A 20074-nucleotide genomic window follows, 5' to 3' on the forward strand; every position below is an offset into this window, starting at 1 on the left:
ACTCTCATAAGAAACAGATTTACTAACTAAAGTAGTTGCACACGGTTCTTTTTATCTTTAGCCTCACAGTATCCTGTCAAAATATTATTTTCCAAAGTAATTTAGGTTAGTTCTTTTCTGTCCATTCACTTCAGTGCAGTTAGGTCATCCATTTGTAAGACAGGTTCATTTGTTACTGATTACATTCCATTTTGGATTTCCCGCACTTCCTGGTTGATTTTAAGTATCAACTGGGAGGAAGGGATGTATGTGAAACATTACTATGGTTCTAAAAGTCAAACTTCTTTTAAAAAGTACTCAGAAGAGTGTTTTTGTCCCTTTTCATCCCTATTAACCTGTCCCCATTCACTCCTTCCTGCACGTTTCCTACCAAACACTGTAGATAACCAATCTCTTTAGTTTCTCATTTATCTTCCCCATATTTCTTTTGCATAAATGTGCAGATACATATGTATTTTCTTTCTCACATAAAAAGGTAGCATGATATATATATATATTCTGTTTTCCTTTTCCTTTTTACTTACTGATAAATATGCCCTGGAAATCACTCCATGTCAGTACATAGAGACCTTCCTCATTCTTTTTTACAGTAGCAGAGTACTCCATTTTCTAGGTGTACTATCATTTATCTAATCACTCCCCTTCGAGTTAGAATTTAGGTTGTTTTCAATATTTTGTAATTACAAACAATGCTGTCTTAAATAACCTTGGCATATGTATTTTGTATATATTAGAAATATATCTTCAGGGTAGATTCCTGTAAGTGGGATTTCTGAGCCAGAAAGCAAGTGCATGTGTAGTTTTGTTAGGTATTCCCCACTTCCCCTCGAGAAGAGCTGTGCTGGTGCACGTTGTCTGCAGGAACTTACTAGGCAGTGTCTGTGTCCTCACTGCCTTACCAACAAAAGATGTTGATACGCTGTTTTTATTTTTGCCAGTCTGATCGTGAGAAATTATGCTTCAGTATTGTTTTAATGTACATTTATATAATTATAAGTGAATCTGAACATCTTTTCATATGTTTGAGTGCTACTTATATATTTTTGTGTCTGTTCATGATTTTTTTCCCATTTTTCTAATAGGTTTCAGTCCTTTGTCTCTCGATTTCTGCTTATGCTATATTTGTCTGTGGTGTACGTTACAGATATTTTCTCCTGTTTGTCAGTTGTCTGTTGGTTTTGTTTATAATGTGGTGGGGGTGGAGGTTATCATGAAAGCTTTTTAAAACTTTTCATGCAGTCAGATTCAGATTTCTTAATCTTTACTTTTATTGATCCTGGATTTTGAGTCACAGAGAGTCTTTCCCTACATCTTTAATAATGTTAGAGAGGAATTTTCCCATGTTTTCTTCACATACGTGTATGTTTTATTTTTTTACATTTAGATCCCTAATTGCTTTGGAGTGTAATCTTGTCTATAATGTGAGATGTGGATCTAATTTCATCTTCTAAATGATTATCCAGTTATGCAGCACCATTAAAAAGTCCAGCTTTACCCCAGTGATTGGAGATGCCATCTAATAAATTAATTTCTCAATCTGCAACAATGAAGAGATTATGAAAACCATCAACAGACAAAAGACATTTCACAAAATTATTTACTACAGAAAGCAGATAAAAGATCATGGACAGATGCATGTGGGCTGAGGAAGTTCACACAGGGGAAGGACATTTTATAAGGATTTTTAAAAAGCCAATTCATCGAGAATACATAACCATCTTAAATGTGCATAACTGTAAAGTGTCTCTTGACTGATTTTCTAATCTAACAAAATGCTATGGCTCTCATTTAACACAAAAGTTGAGTTGAAAAATCATTTCTTTGTTTGTTCCTCTGAAATCGTTTTCCATTTCACCCCACAGAGCCAGAGGCATAATGAGGAGTTCCAGCCACATCTACGATAACATCTTGACTTCCTAACATCCTTTAGGTCCTTGGGAAACAGCTGGATATAGTATTCATTCAATTCTTCCAGCTGTGAGGTTTTTATCTTTTGCTTTTGGCTTTTTAAAATTTTACCAGTTCATTTCCATTCTCCTAGGAAAGCTTCAGATAATAAAAACATCAATTTGTTTTAAAGGGAGTGGTTCTGGGATAGGACTTTCTATTCTCAAAGAACATGAAAAGCCAAGCAGAGCCACTCTTGGCTACATCACACAGGCCATCCAACTCTGTGTTAGATGTGAGTACTGATCTGCTTCCCATCCTGCTAAAGCACTGAGATGAGTCATCTAATTTCATAAATACTTGGTGTTAATTACAAAGTAGGTGAGGAATTTTGCTGTAAGTAGGATCAGTCTGACATTTTGGAAGCTCTCCAGAATCCAGCTTTAAGATGTGCCTGAGGAGGGTAGACTAAGTAGCTAGGATTCATACCAAAAGATTTATCCATGTCTCTGAGCTGTTAGATTCTATGAGTCAGCTAAAGTCTTCACTTCATGTTTATGAAATGTCTTTCCTCCAGGGAGTTCTCCTCACATTCATTATCTCTTTAATCATCCACCTATTCCCTTGGAGAGAGCAAAGTGAGAAAGCCCGGGTGAAGTTAGCTCTTTTAAATCCCAGGAGGGATTATTAAGGCTCAGAGAGAACAAATAATGATTCAAATCCATGAAGAAAAAAAAAAATGCAGGCCTAAGAAATTTTTGGAGTAATCATATAGATTTTGTCTTTTTCAATCCCTGAAATGTATACTGAGAATAGGGGGTGAACTCTGCCTGATGAGCATCATTAGTGCTAACTGATAATTTAATGTGAAAAAACTTCAGGGCACCGTGACAGTAATGAGGGTCAGAATTTTCACATGATACGCAAACCTATTAGATTCTTTTCTGGCCAAGCTGCTGAAAGTCCTCTTTCCTTGCCCACGCTATGAGGATTTATGAGATCTGTCTCAGTTAGGGATAAATCACTGAATTTCCTTGTCTGTAAAATGAGGCCGCTGGTCCAGCCCATGCCTTTTGCCCTAGGTACTTGGTGAGAATGAAAGATTCGAAAAGTTCCTTATTCCTTGGGAAAGAACAATTACATATGGCTAGTCAGGCAAATTTTACAGATTGAATGCCCCAAGACTTAAAGAGAAACAAGGACTTTATGACATATGACCTGAGTGAGGATTTTAATAAAAATGAAAATACATACAAGTGCCTGTTGCTGTTTCGCAGCTCCTGACATTTATTTCTGGTGAATTGTGGTTATGATCTTAACCAATGAGGCTTTTATAGGTTGGTCACCATTTGCAGATATTGATATGTCTATTACACATACGAGGGAATGAAAGTAACATTTTGGGGATACTGCATGCATAATTTTAATTATTCCTGATAACAACCAAAAGAAGAAAGCATTATTATCCTCAGTTTACAAATAAAATGGAGAGATAGATAAAATTACAACAGAAACTAACTCAGGATATCACAACCAGTAGGTGGTAGAGTTGAGCTTTGAATTCAGGTTCTTTGATTTTTAAATACATGTTCTTTCCAATACATGGAATGTTTGCCAGCAATGGCATGTTTCATCTTAATTTGAATTATTCCAATATTTTAAATTATGTAATTCACAAAATAGAGATGTGATCTATATTCGTTGTTTTGAAACTGTAGGGCTTCTGGACAAAATAGGAGCTAACTCAACTCTCATGTGTGGAAGAGGGATAAATGGTGTCCCTCTCTGGAAGAGGCCTCCCTGGGAAGTCTGCAGCACTAGGGACTCTCTGCACGATGCTCCATGAGTGCTTCATGACCTGGGAAGGAAGTACTAAGGGCATTTTTTAAACATATGACAAAATGATAATGTTCAAGGCTAAAATTATTCCTGCCACATACTGTGGCATTCGTTTTCAACTTGTCCCAACATCCCTATGGGATGCAATACACCGATATCAGTAACAGTGGTGTGGTTCTCTGCTCCACCAGGTCACAGTCACGTGGGCAGCTTGTCTGAGTACCTTAGGGTACTGCAGAAGTTTGGAAATTTGGAAAAGGCCCCTTACTTGGATGATCAGCTGTGAGAGGTGGAGGAGGTAGGGAGAGCCATATTCCCACCACTGAATAAATTCAATCCTCATTATAACAGACCATGCCTTAAAGCAAGTTATTAGAAATATAACTTAAAAAATTACAAACAAGTTCGCCTTCCTCCAGACTGATGTAGCTCCATGCCAGGGCATGTGGTTTGATAAGTACAAGGCTGTTCTTCCGTCCTGACTCTCCTCTCAGGGCTAGTTGGAACATGATCTCCACAGCCACAGGCAGTGACCCTTCTCAGGGACTATGAAAGGACCAGTCTCCACATTCCACTAGAAACACAGAATGGCTCTAATGACCTGTCAGAAGATTAAAACCTCAATCTCCTTCCCCTTCAGTAATTACCAACAGTTCAGTTTACTTACTTAAAAAAAAAAAAAGAAGAAAGAAAACATACGTACAAAAAGAAGTTTAGCCTAACCAGAAATTAAAGAAACGCAAACTAAAATCATTTTTCACTTCAGGAAATTTGGTTTAAAATGGAAGTTTTTAGCTTTTCTTGAAAATCTAAAGATTCGGGCTGTACTTAGTCTTTATTTCTGGATGGTGAGAGTTGGCAAACGCTGAGTACCGGCCTCCCCCCGAGATGGGGCTTGCTGTCTCCAGTGAACCCCTCTTGCCTCATGGGTCTGCCTGCTCACTTGCCCGGCTTCTGAGTTTGCAACCCTGAGGAAGCACCCTTCTCTGCTCCAGTCATTTGTGACCTGAGAGGTGGAGTCAGGTGACAGGAAACAATTCCCTATTTGTAAAAGATGATGTGGTCCTGCTCCCTCAGCAGAGGGCCATGGATATAGAAAACCTTCACAGGGAGCTCTGGGGTGGGGCAGACTTTCTGAAGCTTGGCTTATGCATTGCACAAACAGGACAAAATCATATTTTGTAAATATCAATATAGACCTTTTATTTATGTAGAGCTATGGTCACAAGTCAGTGAAAAAGCAGGTTCAAATCTATAAGATAGTGTCCCATTTTGAATAAAAAACATTTATATACAAGCATTGCTTGTTTTTTGAATCCATTCCCTTCCTGGTTTGAAATGTTGGATATCAAAGTTGAAATAGTGGGAGAATGAGCAATATGTCTGTTTCAAGTCTGTCCAAAAGCCCCAATCAATTTTCCAAAATTTAGCTCTGTTTTTTTTTTTAATTGGAAGTATAGTCAGTTTACAATGTTATGTCAATTTCTGGCGTACAGCATAATGTTTCTGTCATCCATTTACATACATATATTCCTTTTCATATTCCCTTTCATTATAGGTTACTACAAGATATTGAATATATAGTTCCCTGTGCTATACAGTAGAAACTTGTTTATTTTATATGTAGTAGTTAGTATCTGCAAAGCTCGAACTCCCAATTTAACCCTTTCCACCCCCCTCCACCCAGTAACCATAAGTTTGTTCTCTATGTCTGTGAATCTGTTTCTGTTTTGTAAATAAGTTCACCAAAATTTAATTCTTAAACACCTATATAGTAATAACCCTGAGGATTTCTGCATAAATCTATTATTAAGAAGTCAACTACATAATTATTTAATGGGCTTTTTAGTGGATATATTTTGATGTAATATTGAATAATACAGTGGAAATTTGTTCTTCTATACTACAAGCATATACTGTGATGTAAACTAAAAACTATTATATAGTTTAAAGTTATGCAGTGAATACAAATAGCACTGAGTTAAATAAGCAAAAATGAAAATTTTTAAAAATGCTTACTTACCAAACAAGGAGTGCTTTATGGAGAGGAGGATGGAGCCTCAGTTAGGTAGACACTGATGCCCTGCAGGGGTGGGTGGAGGTGCAGGAGTGAGCTAGCAGAGAGCAAGAGGAACAGCACTCCTGCAGTTCGCCTACCTTCAAGTCCAAGGACCTTGTGGACAGTCATCTCTTTTTGGCAGTTGAGTCTGAGAAGTGGATGGCTATGAACCATTATCTGATATGGTAGCTAACCAAGGACCAGAACAAACAACTTGCAAAAGCAATCATTTTATCTACATAATTCCACGTTTTCTGAAGAGCCAGCAACAGGCATTTATGGCTCCTCTTCTTTCTCTTGCTTTGACCTACAATGAACATCAAGTTGAACAAGTTCCTTGGTTGTAAGTTCTTTGTACCATCCCCTTCACTAAATCTAACCTCCTTCAAAAGATTTAGGATTTTTACTTTGCGTTAATCACTTCCTTGAAACCTTGGAAGTCAGCAACAATTACGGGACCAGTTTTTCCCATACTCCATTCATTGTTTGTTATGATACATGCCAAACCCAGTTGATAAATTTGAAGACCTTCTAAATGTCAAAACTCTTCCATAAATCCTTGATCGATGCAGTGTTGCCTGCATCCCCAGACGATATGTCAGCATATAAGGGCCGCATACTACATCACCGTCTGTAAACAGTATGCCTTGAAGGCTGCAGGACTCTGAGAGGCTACAATAAGACATAATAATGCTGGGAGGCATAAGACTACTGATATTGTCTCCGTAATTGTCAACACTAGAGGGACATGTGGGAGCATTGTCTATTATCAAAAAAGCGTCGTTTGCAAGTTTTTCATCTTTGTGTACCCTTTGATGAATAGGCAGTTCCTCATGTAATCACTGAACACTGCCTTGGTCACCCAATCTTTATGAGTTGAATATCACATAACAGACAATTCACTCTTCAGTAGTCCCTAAAAGGCACTGGGGTTTCTGAAGTGATACACCGGTGGAGGTTACAGCTTAACATCACGTTCACTTTAAAGCAGTGTTAGCTTATTTTGGATTGGTTTGTGTTCTGGCACTTTTGTCTCCTTTCTGAAATGAACATACAGGATAATATTTGTTTCCAAAATAGCCCAATTTCATCCACATTAAAAATTTGCTCTGCAGTTCAGTCACCTTTGTCAGTAGTTCTCTGCAATTCGTGGGCTCATCTAGTTTCTTCACAGGCTTTCCAGTATTCTTAGAAGGCATTTTCATGCAATGATGTGGGGCGTCTGAGGAGATAATGCACCACGTGTGTAAACTGTGCAGGCACAGGATTCAGTGTTGCCCAAAGAAGAGCTGAGAATCTGCTGCTGCACTTTGTCTATTTTCTCTCCTGAATTTGTACACAAATCAGTTTTGTTGCTGTGACAATGTGAATTTGTTGTAACAAGTTTTCCTTTCAGATGGTTAGGAAAAAAATTTATATGTCGTTTGAACAACACTCAGTTGGCAAGAATTATCCATTATAAGACTATACAAGGATATAAACCAAGGTTAAGAATAACTATCCCCAAAAGATGGGGCAAAGTAATTTTAATGATTTTTCTTTTTGTTCATCAGTGCTTCTAACCTGCTGAAAATAAATATGTATCAATTTTATAGTTAAATGGAGAAAACAGATAAATCAGTAGAATAACATGCCATCTACCTGGCTTAGCAGAGTACAGTCCCACCTGAACCACACCTTGTTTTGGTCCTCCAACCAGAAAGGCACTTTAACAATATTTCCAATCCGCTTCTACTGCAAAACTTTATTTAAAATGTAACAAGATACTAAAATGGAACTCAGTTTTGAATCAGTTTCAGCAGAAGCCACCACAAAGCTGAGAGCCAAACAATAGATGACAAAGGAGACTCACAAAGGAGGTGTCAGAAAACTGGTTTTTCAGCCTTTAGTTGAACCCCATGTCAAAGGTTATAAAAAGGTTTTGTAGAAGAGGTGGGAAAGAAAACTTGCAGTGTTGTGACATTTTCCCTTTTCCCACCTTTGGGAGGAAGAAGGGTGTTTCCTGCAGCTTTACCTCAGCTTGGAGAAAGGGGCTTGAAGGAGAACATTTAGAGAACGTAGGATGTTGAGACACAGGGGACTGGGGTCTGGCACATCCTGAAGAATCCACCACCTGAAGTAGAAGAGCCAGGCAGCAGGGGGCGCTAGCTGCGCTTGTCCAGCTAGCCAGGGCACAGCACCACCAGGCAAGCAGCCGAGTGAGATGCTTCCCGACGCTGACTTCTGTCTTCCCCGCAGCAGAGAAATCCAGGGTAACTGAGTCATAGAGATCGGGAGGGCGCAGTCAGGAAGGAAAGAGAATTTCAAAACCTGGAAAGAAGCACGATACAAGACCTTGTCCTTTTACCACCACAGACATACAGCCCGATCTGAAAGGAGGAGGAAAGTTCAACTTCAAATGAAGTTCGGAGTTTTGATTATTTTAGTGGACTGAACATAATAAAGACCAAGAGGAGAGTATTCTTGTGACTAAAAGTGAGTGGAAATGTTTCATCTTCTGCGAATGTTAAGCAAATCCCAGGGACCTGTCCTAAATTTCATGAAAAGAGTGGGGAAAATCATCAGGCAGTAAATGATGGTGGCGTGACAGTGGGAGCTGAAGTTGCTTATTTCCATTTGCTCGTGTTACTAAAGCTCCCACGTGTCCTGCTGCTACCTTCACTGTGAAGAGGGTACGGCGTACTTCATACTCTACACTAAGCGTCTTCTTTACGAGGGCCCACAGGAAATCATTTGCCCCAGCCCTTGTACCACCAGTAGCTCTCCTCCACAGCAGAGTGTTTGTTTTTATATTATGCTCACTGGGAATCAAGGAACTGGTCCTGCTGGCAGTGGAACTGGTTCTTGTTCAGCTGTTCGAGCGTTCAGAATAAAACCTGTGGTCGCGTGTGGTGCACTTCTAAGTACCGACCTCAGTCCTAGCTTCAACTTACCATTCCCACTCTTTTCCCCATGGTTTTCTTTTACCTTTTTGTGTAGTATGCTTTTATGCAAACCACCTCAAATCCTTTCTGTAATATGGTAGAGCAATAAATACATTTGTCACAAACGTCTACAGATCTAGCTTAAAATACTTTGCACTAAAGTTAATCTTGAACATAATTTAACTTCATTCTGATAGTTCTGAAGGTGCTTTGGTATCTTGCATTGCCTTAAGGACATCAATATGAGCATCAGTTATTATTGTGCTATAAGTGTGATTAAGCTGATAAGGAATCTAATTAATAGTGGGTCCAATAATGGAGTTTTCTCTGTATTACTAGCCTGGGATAGGTGGAAGGTGGAGAATCATATTCTGAAATCATCTTCTTTAATTTTTAGGTATTTATAAGCTAACATGCATCTATATCAGTGGCATTTAGTTCTTTTTTCTTTCAGTTTTATTGAAATGTAATCGGCATACAGCACTATGTAAGTTTAAGGTATACAGCATAATGCTTTGACTTACATACATGATGAAGTAATTATCACAATAAGTTTAGTGAATATCCATCATCTTGTATAGGTCAAAATTAAAGAAGAAAAAAATTTTGTGTGTGTGACAAGAATTCTTAGAATTTATTCTCTTAACCTTCATACGCAACATATAGGACTGTGAATTATATTTATCATGTTGTACATTACATCCCTAGTAATTATTCAGCTTATAACTGGAAGACTGTACCTTTTGACTCATTTTGCCCAATTTGCCCTCCCCACTCCAACCGCCCCTGGTAACTACAAATCTGGTATCTCTTCCTATGAGTTTCTTTTTCTCTCTGTTTTTGAAGCATAGTTGACCCATAACACTGTGCTAGTTCCTGTTACACAATGTAGTAATTTGGTAGTTCTGTACATTTCAAAATGATCACCACTATAAGTCTAGTTACAATATGTCACCTAACAAAAACATTACATAGTTATTGGAACTATATTCCCTTACACCGTACATTTCATACCTGTGGCTCATTTATTTTGCAGCTAAAAATGTGTACCTCTTAATCTCCGTTACTTTTTCTTTCTTTTCCCCACCCACTCCCCTCTTGCAACCCCTTCTTTGTTTTCTGTATCTATGATGCTGTTTCTGCTTTGTTATGTTTATTCATTTGTGTTGTTTTTTAGATTCATGTATAAGTGAAATCATACAGTATTTGCCTCTGTCTGACTTACTTCACTGAGCATAATAGGCCCATCCGTGTTGTTGCAAATGTCAAGATTTCATTTTTTATGGCTGAGTAATATTCTGTTGTGAATATATACCACATCTTCTTTATCCATTTATCTCTTAATGGGCACTTGGGTTGCTTCCATATCTTGGCTATTGTAATGAATGCTGCAGTGAACATTGGTGTTCGTATATATTTACAATTGTTACATCATCCTGGATTGATCTCTTAATCATTATATGATGTCTTTCGTTGTCTCTTGTTACAGTCTTTCTTTTAAAGTTATTTTGTCTGATACAAGTATTGCAACCTCAGCTTTCTTTTCATTTTCACAGAATACTTTTTCTGTTCCTCGACTTTCAGTTTGTGTGTCTTTAGATCTGAAGTGAGTCTCTTGTAAACAGCATATGTATGTGTCTTGTTTTTGTTTCCATTCAGCCACTCTGTCTTCTTTTTCATTTTAATTTTGCAGTTTTCCTCAGATACTTTTTTAATTGAAGTATAGTCAGTTTACAATGTTCTGTCAATTTCCAGTGTACGGCATAATGTTTTAGTCATACATATATGTACATATATTCCTTTTCATATTCTTTTTCATTACAGGTTATAAGACATTGACTATATAGTTCCCTGTGCTATACTGAAGAAACTTGTTGTTTATCTATTTTATATATAGTAGTTAGCATCTGCAATTCTCGAACTCCCAATTTATCCCCTTCCATGTCTATTCCCCCCTGGTAACCATAAGATTATTTTCTATGTCTGTGATTCTGTTTCTGTTTTGTCAATAAGTTCATTTGTCTTTTTTTTTTTTTTTTAGATTCCCCATATAAGTGATATCATGTGGAATTTTTCTTTCACTATCTGGCTTACTTCACTTAGAATGACAATCTCTAGGTCCATACATATTGCTGCAAATGGCATTATTTTATTCTTCTTTATGGCTGTATAAATAAATATATATATAAATATATATATAAGTGTATAAATATACCACTTCTTCTTTATCCAGTCATCTGTTGATGGACATTTAGGTTGTTTCCTTGTCTTGGCTATTGTAAATAGTGCTGCTATGAACATTGGGGTGCATGTATCTTTTCAAATTAGAGTTCCCTCCAGATACATGCCCAAGAGTGGGATTCCTGGATCATATGGTAAGTCTATTTTTAGTTTTTTGAGACATCTCCATACTGTTTTCCATAATGGCTGCACCAAACTACATTCCCACCCGCAGTGTAGGAGGGTTCCCTTTTCTCTACAGCCTCTCTAGCATTTATCATTTGTGGACTTTTAAATGATGGCCATTCTGACTGGTGTGAGGTGATACCTCATTGTGGTTTTGATTTGTATTTCTATGATAATTAGTGATATTGAGCATTTTTTCATGTGCCTCTTGGCCATTTGTATGTCTTCATTAGAGAATTGCTTGTTTAGGTCTTCTGCCCATTTTTGGATTGGGTTGTTTTTTTTTTTATTAAATTATATGAGCTGTTTATATATTCTGGAAATTAAGCCTTTGTCAGTCTCATCTTTTGCAAATGTTAGATTGCTTTGGGTAGCGTGGCCATTTTAACTATTAATTCTTCCAATCTAAGAACATGGGGTATCTATCTATTTCTCTAAGTCATCTTTAATTTCCTTAATAAAGATTTTGTAGTTCTCTGCATATATGTCTTTCACCTCCTTGATCATCAGATTTATTCCTAAGTATTTTATTGTTTTGGATGTGATTTTAAAAGGGATTGTTTCTATACTTTTCTGATAATTTGTTGTTAGTGTAAAGAAATGCAGCTGATTTCTGTACGTTAGTCTTGTATCCTGCTACCTTGCCGAATTCTTTTATCAACTCTAGTAGTTTTTGTGTAGAGCCTTTAGGGTTTTCTGTATATAGTATCATGTCATCCACATATAGTGACAATTTTACTTTGTCTCTTCCAATTTGGATCCCTTTCTTTTCTTTTTCTTCCCTGATTACTACACTCAGGACTTTCAATACTATGTTGAATAGAAGTGGTGAGAGTGGGCATCCTTGTCTTTTTCCAGATTTTAGTGGGAAGGCTTTCAACTTTTCACTGTTGAGTACAATGCTGGCTGTAGGTTTGTCATATATAGCTTTTATTATGTTGAGATATGTTCCCTCTATACCCAATTTGGTAAGAGTTTTTATCATAAAGGGTGTTGAATTTTATCAAATGCTTTTTCTGATTATGTGATTTTTGTTCTTTTGTTGATGTGGTGAATCACATTGATTGATTCACATATGTTGAACCATCCTTGTGTCCCTGGAATAAACCCAACTTGATCATAGTGTATAATCTTTTTTATGTGTTGTTGAATTCTGTTTGCTAATATATTGTTGAAGATTTTTGCATCTGTGTTCATCAACGATACTGGCATGTAGTTTTCTTTTTTGGTAGTGTCTTTGTCTGGCTTTGGTATCAGGGTAATGGTGGCTTCATAGAATGAGTTTGGGAGTATTCCCTACTCTTTAATCTTTTGGAAGAGTTTGAGAAGGATCGGTATGAGCTTTTCTTTGTATGTTTGATAGAATTCTCTAGTGAAGCCATCTGGTCCTGAACTTTTGTTTGCAGGGAGGTTTTTTAATTGCTGATTCTATTTCACTTCTAGTGATTGGGTCTGTTCAGGTGATCTGTTTCTTGATTCAGTTTTGGTGGACTGCATATTTCTAGAAACTTGTGCATCTCTTCTAGGTTGTCCAGTTTGTTGCCATATGGTTGTTCATACATTTTTTTTTTTTTTTGTATTTCTGTAGTGTTGGTTGTAATTTCTCCATTTTCCTTTCTTATTTTGTTCATTTGTGTCCTCTCTGTTTTCTTCTTGGTGAGCCTGGCCAGAGGTTTATCAATTTTGCTTACTCTTTCAAAAAACCAGCTCTTGGTTTGATTGATTTTTCAATTTTTTTAATCTCTATTTTATTCCCTCCCTGATCTTTATTATTTCTTTCCTTCTGCTAGCTTTAGATTTTGTTGTTCTTCTTTTTCTAATTCTTTTAGGTGATAAGTTAGGTTGTTTATTTGAGATTGTTCTTGTTTTTTGAGGAAAGCCTCTGTGCAGTCAGCCCCAGTCCTCTTCCTGGGCTGTCAGAAGCCCGAGCTTCAGTGGCCTAAGCCGGCCTGCCCCCGCCAGCTTCCATCTCAGGCCAGGGATCGCAGGGACCCTCTGTGCTCATTTCTCTCAGTTCTGTCTGCCAGGCAGCTACTGAGTTCTCTTCTGAGCCTCTGTAGCTCCCTTTTTGACCACGCTGACCTCCTCACTGAAGAGAGAGGGCTTCCCAGGGTGAGGGTGCTTTTCCTCCTCTGCCACTCCTTCCTGGGGGACAGATCACACACCGATTTCCTTTTTCTTTCTTTTCTTCTCCTACCTCGTTTTGTGAGAATTTTCTTGTATTTCCGAAGTGAGAGATATTCTGCCAAAGTTCAGCCGCTATTCTGTGTGAATTAATCCGTTTTTTAGATGTAAATTTTTGGTGTATTCGTGGGAGAGGGAGAGCTATGCATCCTTCTACTCTGCCCTCTGAGAACCTCCCCCAAAGGCATTTAGTTTTAAAGAAACAAATGTTGTTTTTGTCTGACAATGCAATTTGTACTTTTAAGATTTATATATACATATCGCGTTGACTATTACATTTATTATGTGGACCAAGTATGATTTCTAGTTCAAAATGCAGCTTAAGCACAAATGATTACCCAGTGAAGACTCCAAAAAGAGTGAAGAAATGATGTAATGAAAGGGGGCAGAAGGGAAAACATCAGTAGAGGAGATGTTTAACACATTTCTAAAGAATGGAAAGAGAACAAAAGCCTGTTAAAGGATAAAACAAACTGAGGAAGCAGAGACCCAGACAGAATTCGTAGAAGGAAGAAAAGCAGCAAAAAGGAGGCTGTTAACCTTGAACTCTGAGGGCAGAACCCTGGAGAGACTCCAAATTCAAGGTCAGAGGTAAGGGGACAGATAAAAGATAGTGGCTGAAAAGAGATTAATTAAAATTATTCTATAAACACCACTCTGGGAAGTGGCCGTGGTGAGGGGTTGTGTTTGTGGGGACAGGTGAGGGGAAGGAACCTTACAAGAAAGTCATGTCCCATCAGAAAGCTTGGGGAGAAAGAGCAACAAGAGGGAAAACAAACTTGCCGAGTGAGGCATGACAAGTGTAAGGAAGAAATAGAGAGAAGGGCAGAAAGATCAAGAGAATAGAGAGGAGCAACAGAGAGAGAGAGAGAGAGAGAGAGAGAGAGAAATAGGGAGCTAGCTATACAGAATGAGAGAGTGGGACACAGTAGAGAAGACAGAGGGGGTGGCCCCAGTGAGCAGTGAGTTGTTTGGATATGGATGGTTAAGTTGTGACATACTGATTTGTGGCTGTAAAAATTCTAAATTTGTTTAAATTATACAAATGAGGTAGAGAATTGAAAAATTACTGTGTGGAAGGCATGTGCATTTTAAAAGTATTTGTAACAGAAGCTGGAGCCTAGACCTGTGCACAAGCGCAGGCCTACCATCAGCACCACCTCTCCTACCCCCAGTGCCAGGATTCTCACTTCGGGGACCTATGTACGGGAAGAAAGAAGAGTGTGTTCGCTGAAGGAGAAGAGCCACAGAGGGAAAAGAAGGAAGATAACTTCCACTCTAGAAAGTAAACATGATTTTTGTGGGGAGTGAAAAGGGAAAAAGAATTGTTAGATGCAGGGGAGTCGAAAGACACATGGTTTCTAATAGCTTCCTGGGTGGGGAACTGTAGCGCATAGTAATTAACAGCACAGATAGTAGAGCCACCCCAGCTCTACCAGTTATCAACTGGTAACCTTGCACAGGGTATGCAACTGCTCAGTGCCTCCATGTCTTAAAAATGGGGATAATAATCTCTATTTCATAGGGCCAATGTCAGGATTAATGAGTTAATAGATAAGTGTTTAGAACAGTTCCTGGCATACAGTAAACACTCAATAAATGTTTAATGTTTAATGTTATCTGACATCATTTGGAGTTATGAGATGCCATCTCGGTAAAATTAAAAAAAAATAACAGTTGTTTTAAATTGGAGGTGGAAGGGAAGGAGAGAAAGTGTAGCTTAAGCAGACTCAATACTTTTTAGCTTCTCAGAGGTTCAGCTAATAAATAATGCCTGAAGTCGACAGTTGAAAAAAACAGTGCTGTTTTGTATTATTTAAAGTTAGAAAGGCAACCATGAGAAACACTAAAACCAGAAATAGTTATAAGCACTTATTATTTTTCTAATCAAGTAAAGAATTATATAATTATTCATTTAAAAAATAAAGCTATAGTATATTTGGCACAAATTAATTCTATGAAAGCTGAACCACAAAAGCCAGACAAACCAAGCTGAATCTATTCTTTTGCAAATGAATTCAGCCTGGCAGATTTATTTGGAAGTGAAAAATAATCTCTCAGGCTACAATATTTTTCCCAGGTCTTTGCCACACTTTCCAGGGTTATAGCAATGCCACACCTCTTGGAAGCGAGGCTCAAATCCTGGGGAGGTACAATATTAGTGCCGTATGTCACATTTTCGAACTCTACAAAGGTTATCCTGGCCCACAGCCCAATTTCATCCAGACTCGTGTGGCAGCTTTGCCAGTTCCAGTGTAGGGGTGCAACACATCTAGAGGGCTGAAACACCTCCTCTCGTAGACTGTTACACCGGTTATCAGTTTTCATGCTTCTTGAAGGCAGGTGATCTGCAAAGCGGTGTTTCCATCAGCAATACGAAGACTGCTCTTTGGACCACTCTGGCAGGTCAGCGCTGCCACCTCTCATCTCTCCACCTAACACTCCATGCAGTGCTTGAAGTCTGCGTTCTTCCTACGGCACATCTGACAGGCACACGTTAGATTAACACCTTCTGAGAAAAACTGAAACCTCAAAGGCATTTTAGACATACACTGAATGTGGTTATTCTTCATTTCAGTGATATAGTTGCTTCACTTTCCCTGATACACAGATTTTGGAACAATTTCAACAGTTATCGAGCACTTATTTTGCACTAGGAGTTGACAATCTAGTTTAACAGATATATTAGACCCCCCAAAATGAAACAATATAGTAAGTTCTACGATGAAGTTAAACACAGGTTGCTGCTGGAACATGTAGGAGGGGAACTAACCCAGCCTGGGAAGAAGAGGAGAGTCAAATAAGGTTTCTTGAAGGAGAGACTAGTTAAGCAAAAAAGGAGAGGAAGGGCATTCTAGGGAGAGGGTACAGCATAGATAAGGAGCCAGAATAAGAGTTGGGCATGTTTTGGGAAGGGTTTATATAGGGAAGTGGTGAGGGATGGTTCTGGGGAGGTAAGAAGGACCCAGATCAAAAAGGGAAGGCCTTTACCATATGCTAAGGAACGTGTATTTATCTGCAATTCTCTAGCAGAGACACTGAAACATTTTAAGCAGAAAAATAACAAAGTGGTAGAGATTACTCTGCCTCTAATGATTGGATTTCAGAAGGAGGACAGGAATATCAGTTACAAGGTAAATCAGACACTTGCCGTGGGCAACGTGAAACCCCTTCAGCCCTACCCACCCCCTTACTGCAGCAGTCTACTTCTCACCTTCTGCACCAGGGATTTCTGAGGCTTTGGGGTGTCAGAATCGTTGGGCATCACGCCAGATACAGCCTGGAATTGCTGGGGACTTGATGTTCACGTCCAGCGCACCACCCTCAAACAGCTGGAATGGAAACTGAGAAATCGACGCTTCCTCCCTTCACACAAAAGAAGGAAAATTCCCACAGGACTGAGCAAGCGTGGTTTCTGGTGACGGCCAGCTTGGTGAAACAGGCTGTGCTGGCTTTCCCTCCTCCTCTCATTCTTCATTCCTACTCCCCAGGGTAAACTACCCAAATAATCCTGAACACAGGCCTCTGTTCCAGATTGTGCTTTTGTAGAACTCAGGCTAAGACTAAAGACTACCACATAAATCCAGGAGAAAGTCATGGGTGCCTGAAAGAAAGCATGGCAGTGGGAATGGAGACAAGGAAGTGGACTCGTTCATAAGAGCTTACGGATGTAGGATCAGCAGCCTGGCCGGGAGGAATGAGGGAAAGAGCCAAGCCCAGGCATAGGGTGGTTCCCAGGAGTCTGGTTCTGGTGGTAGGGTGGATGGTGATACCATTCACAGAAAGCTGTAGAGAAAATAAACAGTATTGGAGGCGTGAAGGAAGGAGAAGAGACTTCAGATCTAAATATACAAAGTGTGAGATGGTTTTAAATCATCCAGTGGATAACATCCTGCAGGCAGTTCTATAAATAGATATATATAGATATACAGATATGATATAGAGAGATACAGAGACATAGAGATAAAGACATACATACATGCATAAAATAGTGTGAGTATGTAAAATGCAAAGAAATGAGGAACAAAGGTGGACATTCGGGTATATTTACATATAAGGGGTAGGAGATGATTCTCTATATATTCAACTATATATACCGAGGTGTAATTCAATAGGTAGGGGAAAAAAAGTGACACAGAATCCAAAAGAGGAAAGAGTTTTTAAAAGGAGGGGATGATTTATAGGAACAAAACCAGAGGGCCAATGGATAAGAACTGAAAAGTGTAAGATTTTTTTTAATAACTTTTTTTTTCCTTTTTAAGGTTTATTTAATTATTTACTTTTTCTAGAGGAGGTACTGGGGATTGAACACAGGACATTATGCATGCTAAGTATGCACTCTACCACTTTGACCTAACCCTTCTTCATATTAGATTTGACAAACGGAAAGTCACAGGTGACCTTGGGAAACAAGCTTCAGTGGAAAGATAAGTGCAAAAGCCAAATAGTGGGTTACAGGGTGATTGGGAGAGCCTTAGAATCAGAAAAAATAACAATTCTCTCCTCTCCTCCACCATCCGGGATATAGATAAATGATAGATGGTTGGGTAGATGGATGGATGGATAGATCTGCTCTGTCTATATGATAGACAGATCATCTGTTCATTATTTCAAAATTCAGACAATAGAGAATAAATAATTTTTTAAAAAGGAATCTGAAAGAATATATATATGTATGTGTATGTATAACTGAATCACTTTGCTCTATACCTAAAACTAACACATTATAAATCAAGTACACTCCCATAAAAATTTTTTTTAAATCACTTTTAGTTCTATTCATAGATAATAATTACTATTATTTTGGTATGTCTCTCTCTAGACTTTTTCCTATTCCTATATAATACTTTAAGCAAAAAATGTGATCGTATTCTATACCATTTTATAACCTGTTTTCTTCATATAACAAGAGGTAATGAACGTCTTTCCATGTTCATAAATAAATCTAAAACATCATTTTAAATGACTATGTCATATTCCATTGCATGACTGTATCACAGTTTACATGACCAATTCCCTATTAAAGGACATAAAACATTTTTGTATTGACAGTCCTGAAATACAGCTACACATGCTTGCCTATTTGCTTATGAACAACTTGTGAAAGGAGTTTGACTCTATCAAAAGAGGTTTGCTTTTTTCAGAAGATTCTGATAGAACTATGCACCAAAAAGTTTATACCACAAGTGCTCCATGAAAGCACTATTCCCACATACCCTTGAGAATAGTGCGTCATTCTTTTTAATACAGGCCTACCTCACTTTATTACCCTTGACTTTACTGAGCTTCGCAGACACTGCATTTTTCACAAATTGAAGGTTTGTGCCAACCCAGCATCAAGCAAGTCTATCAGCGCCATTTTTCCAACGGCACTTGCTCACTTTGTGTCTCTGTCACATGTTGGTAATTCTCACATTTCAAGCTTTCTCATTATTATATTTGTCATGGTTATCTGTGACCAGAGATCTGTGTTACTATTGTAATTGTTTGGGGGCACCACAGATCACGCTCATATAAGACAAGGAACTTTATCTGTAAGTGCTTAAGTTCAGACTGCTCCACTGACCTGACATTTCCCCACCTCCCTCTCTCCCTTCAGGCCTCTGTTCTCTGAGACACAACAAACATTAACATTAGGCCAGTTAATAACCCTACAGTGGCCTCTAAATGTTTGAGTGAAATGAAGAGTTGCATGTCTCTCACTTAAAATCAAAAACTAGAAAGGATTAAGCTCAGTGAGGAAGGCGTGTCAAAAGCTGAGACAGGACAAAAGCTAGGCCTCTTGCACCAAATGGTTAGCCATGCTGTGATGCAAAGGAAAAGCTCTTGACGGAAATTGAAGTGCTCTGGTGAAAGGGATAAGAAAGCAAACAGCCTTACTGCTGAAATGGACAAAGCCTGAGTGATCTGGACAGAAGATCAAACCAGCCATAACATTCTCTTAAGCCAAAGCCTAATCCAGAGCAAGACCCTAAGTCTGTGAAGGCTGAGAGAGGTGAGGCAGCCCCAGAAGAGAAGTATGAAGTTAGCAGAGGCTGGTTAACGAAGTTTAAGGAAAGAAGTCATCTCTGTAACAAGAAGTGCAAGGTAAAGCAGCATGTACTGATGCAGCAGCTGCAGCAAGTAGTCCGGAAGATCTAGATAATTAATGAAGGTGGTTCTACTAAACAAAGATTTTCAGTCTACATAAAACAGGAAGAAGATGCCATCTAGGACTTCCATAGTTAGAGAGGAGAAATCAATACCTGACGTTTCCATGCTTCAAAGGACAGGCTGACTTTCTTGTTAGGGGCTAATACAGCTTATGACTCTTAAGTTGAAGCCAATGCTCATTATGTTCCAAAAACCCTAGGGCCCTTAAGAATTATGCTAAATTTCCTTTGCCTGTGCTCTCTAAATGGAGCAACAAAGCCTGGGTGACAGCACATCTGTTTACAACATGGTTTACTGAATATTTTCAGCCCGCTGAAAACTGCTCCTCAGGAAAAAAAAAATTTCTTTCAAAATATTACTGCTTATTGACAATGCAGCTTGTCACCCAAAAGCTCTAATGGAGATATACAATGAGATTGATGTTGTTTTCATGCCTGCTAACACAACATCCATTCTGCAGCCCATGGATCAAGGAGCAATTTTGACTTTCAAGTCTTAAGGGAAAAGAACAAAATACCAACATTAACAGGAGCTTGGAAAAAGCTGTTTCCAACCCTCATGGATGACTTTAAGGGGTTCAAGACTTCAGTGAAGGAAGTAACTACAGTTGTGGTAGAAATAG

At 38.5% G+C, this 20074-nt stretch overlaps 1 long non-coding RNA gene across 1 annotated transcript in view; it reads left to right on the top strand.

Moving 5' to 3' along the window:
* The window catches only part of LOC141577978 (uncharacterized), a 34979-nt gene that overhangs the window by 14409 nt on the left and 496 nt on the right, over nucleotides 1-20074 (top strand). The gene's annotated exons all lie outside the window — the stretch shown is intronic.

Source organism: Camelus bactrianus, chromosome 1, assembly GCF_048773025.1.
Source record: "Camelus bactrianus isolate YW-2024 breed Bactrian camel chromosome 1, ASM4877302v1, whole genome shotgun sequence".
NCBI lineage: Eukaryota > Metazoa > Chordata > Mammalia > Artiodactyla > Camelidae > Camelus > Camelus bactrianus.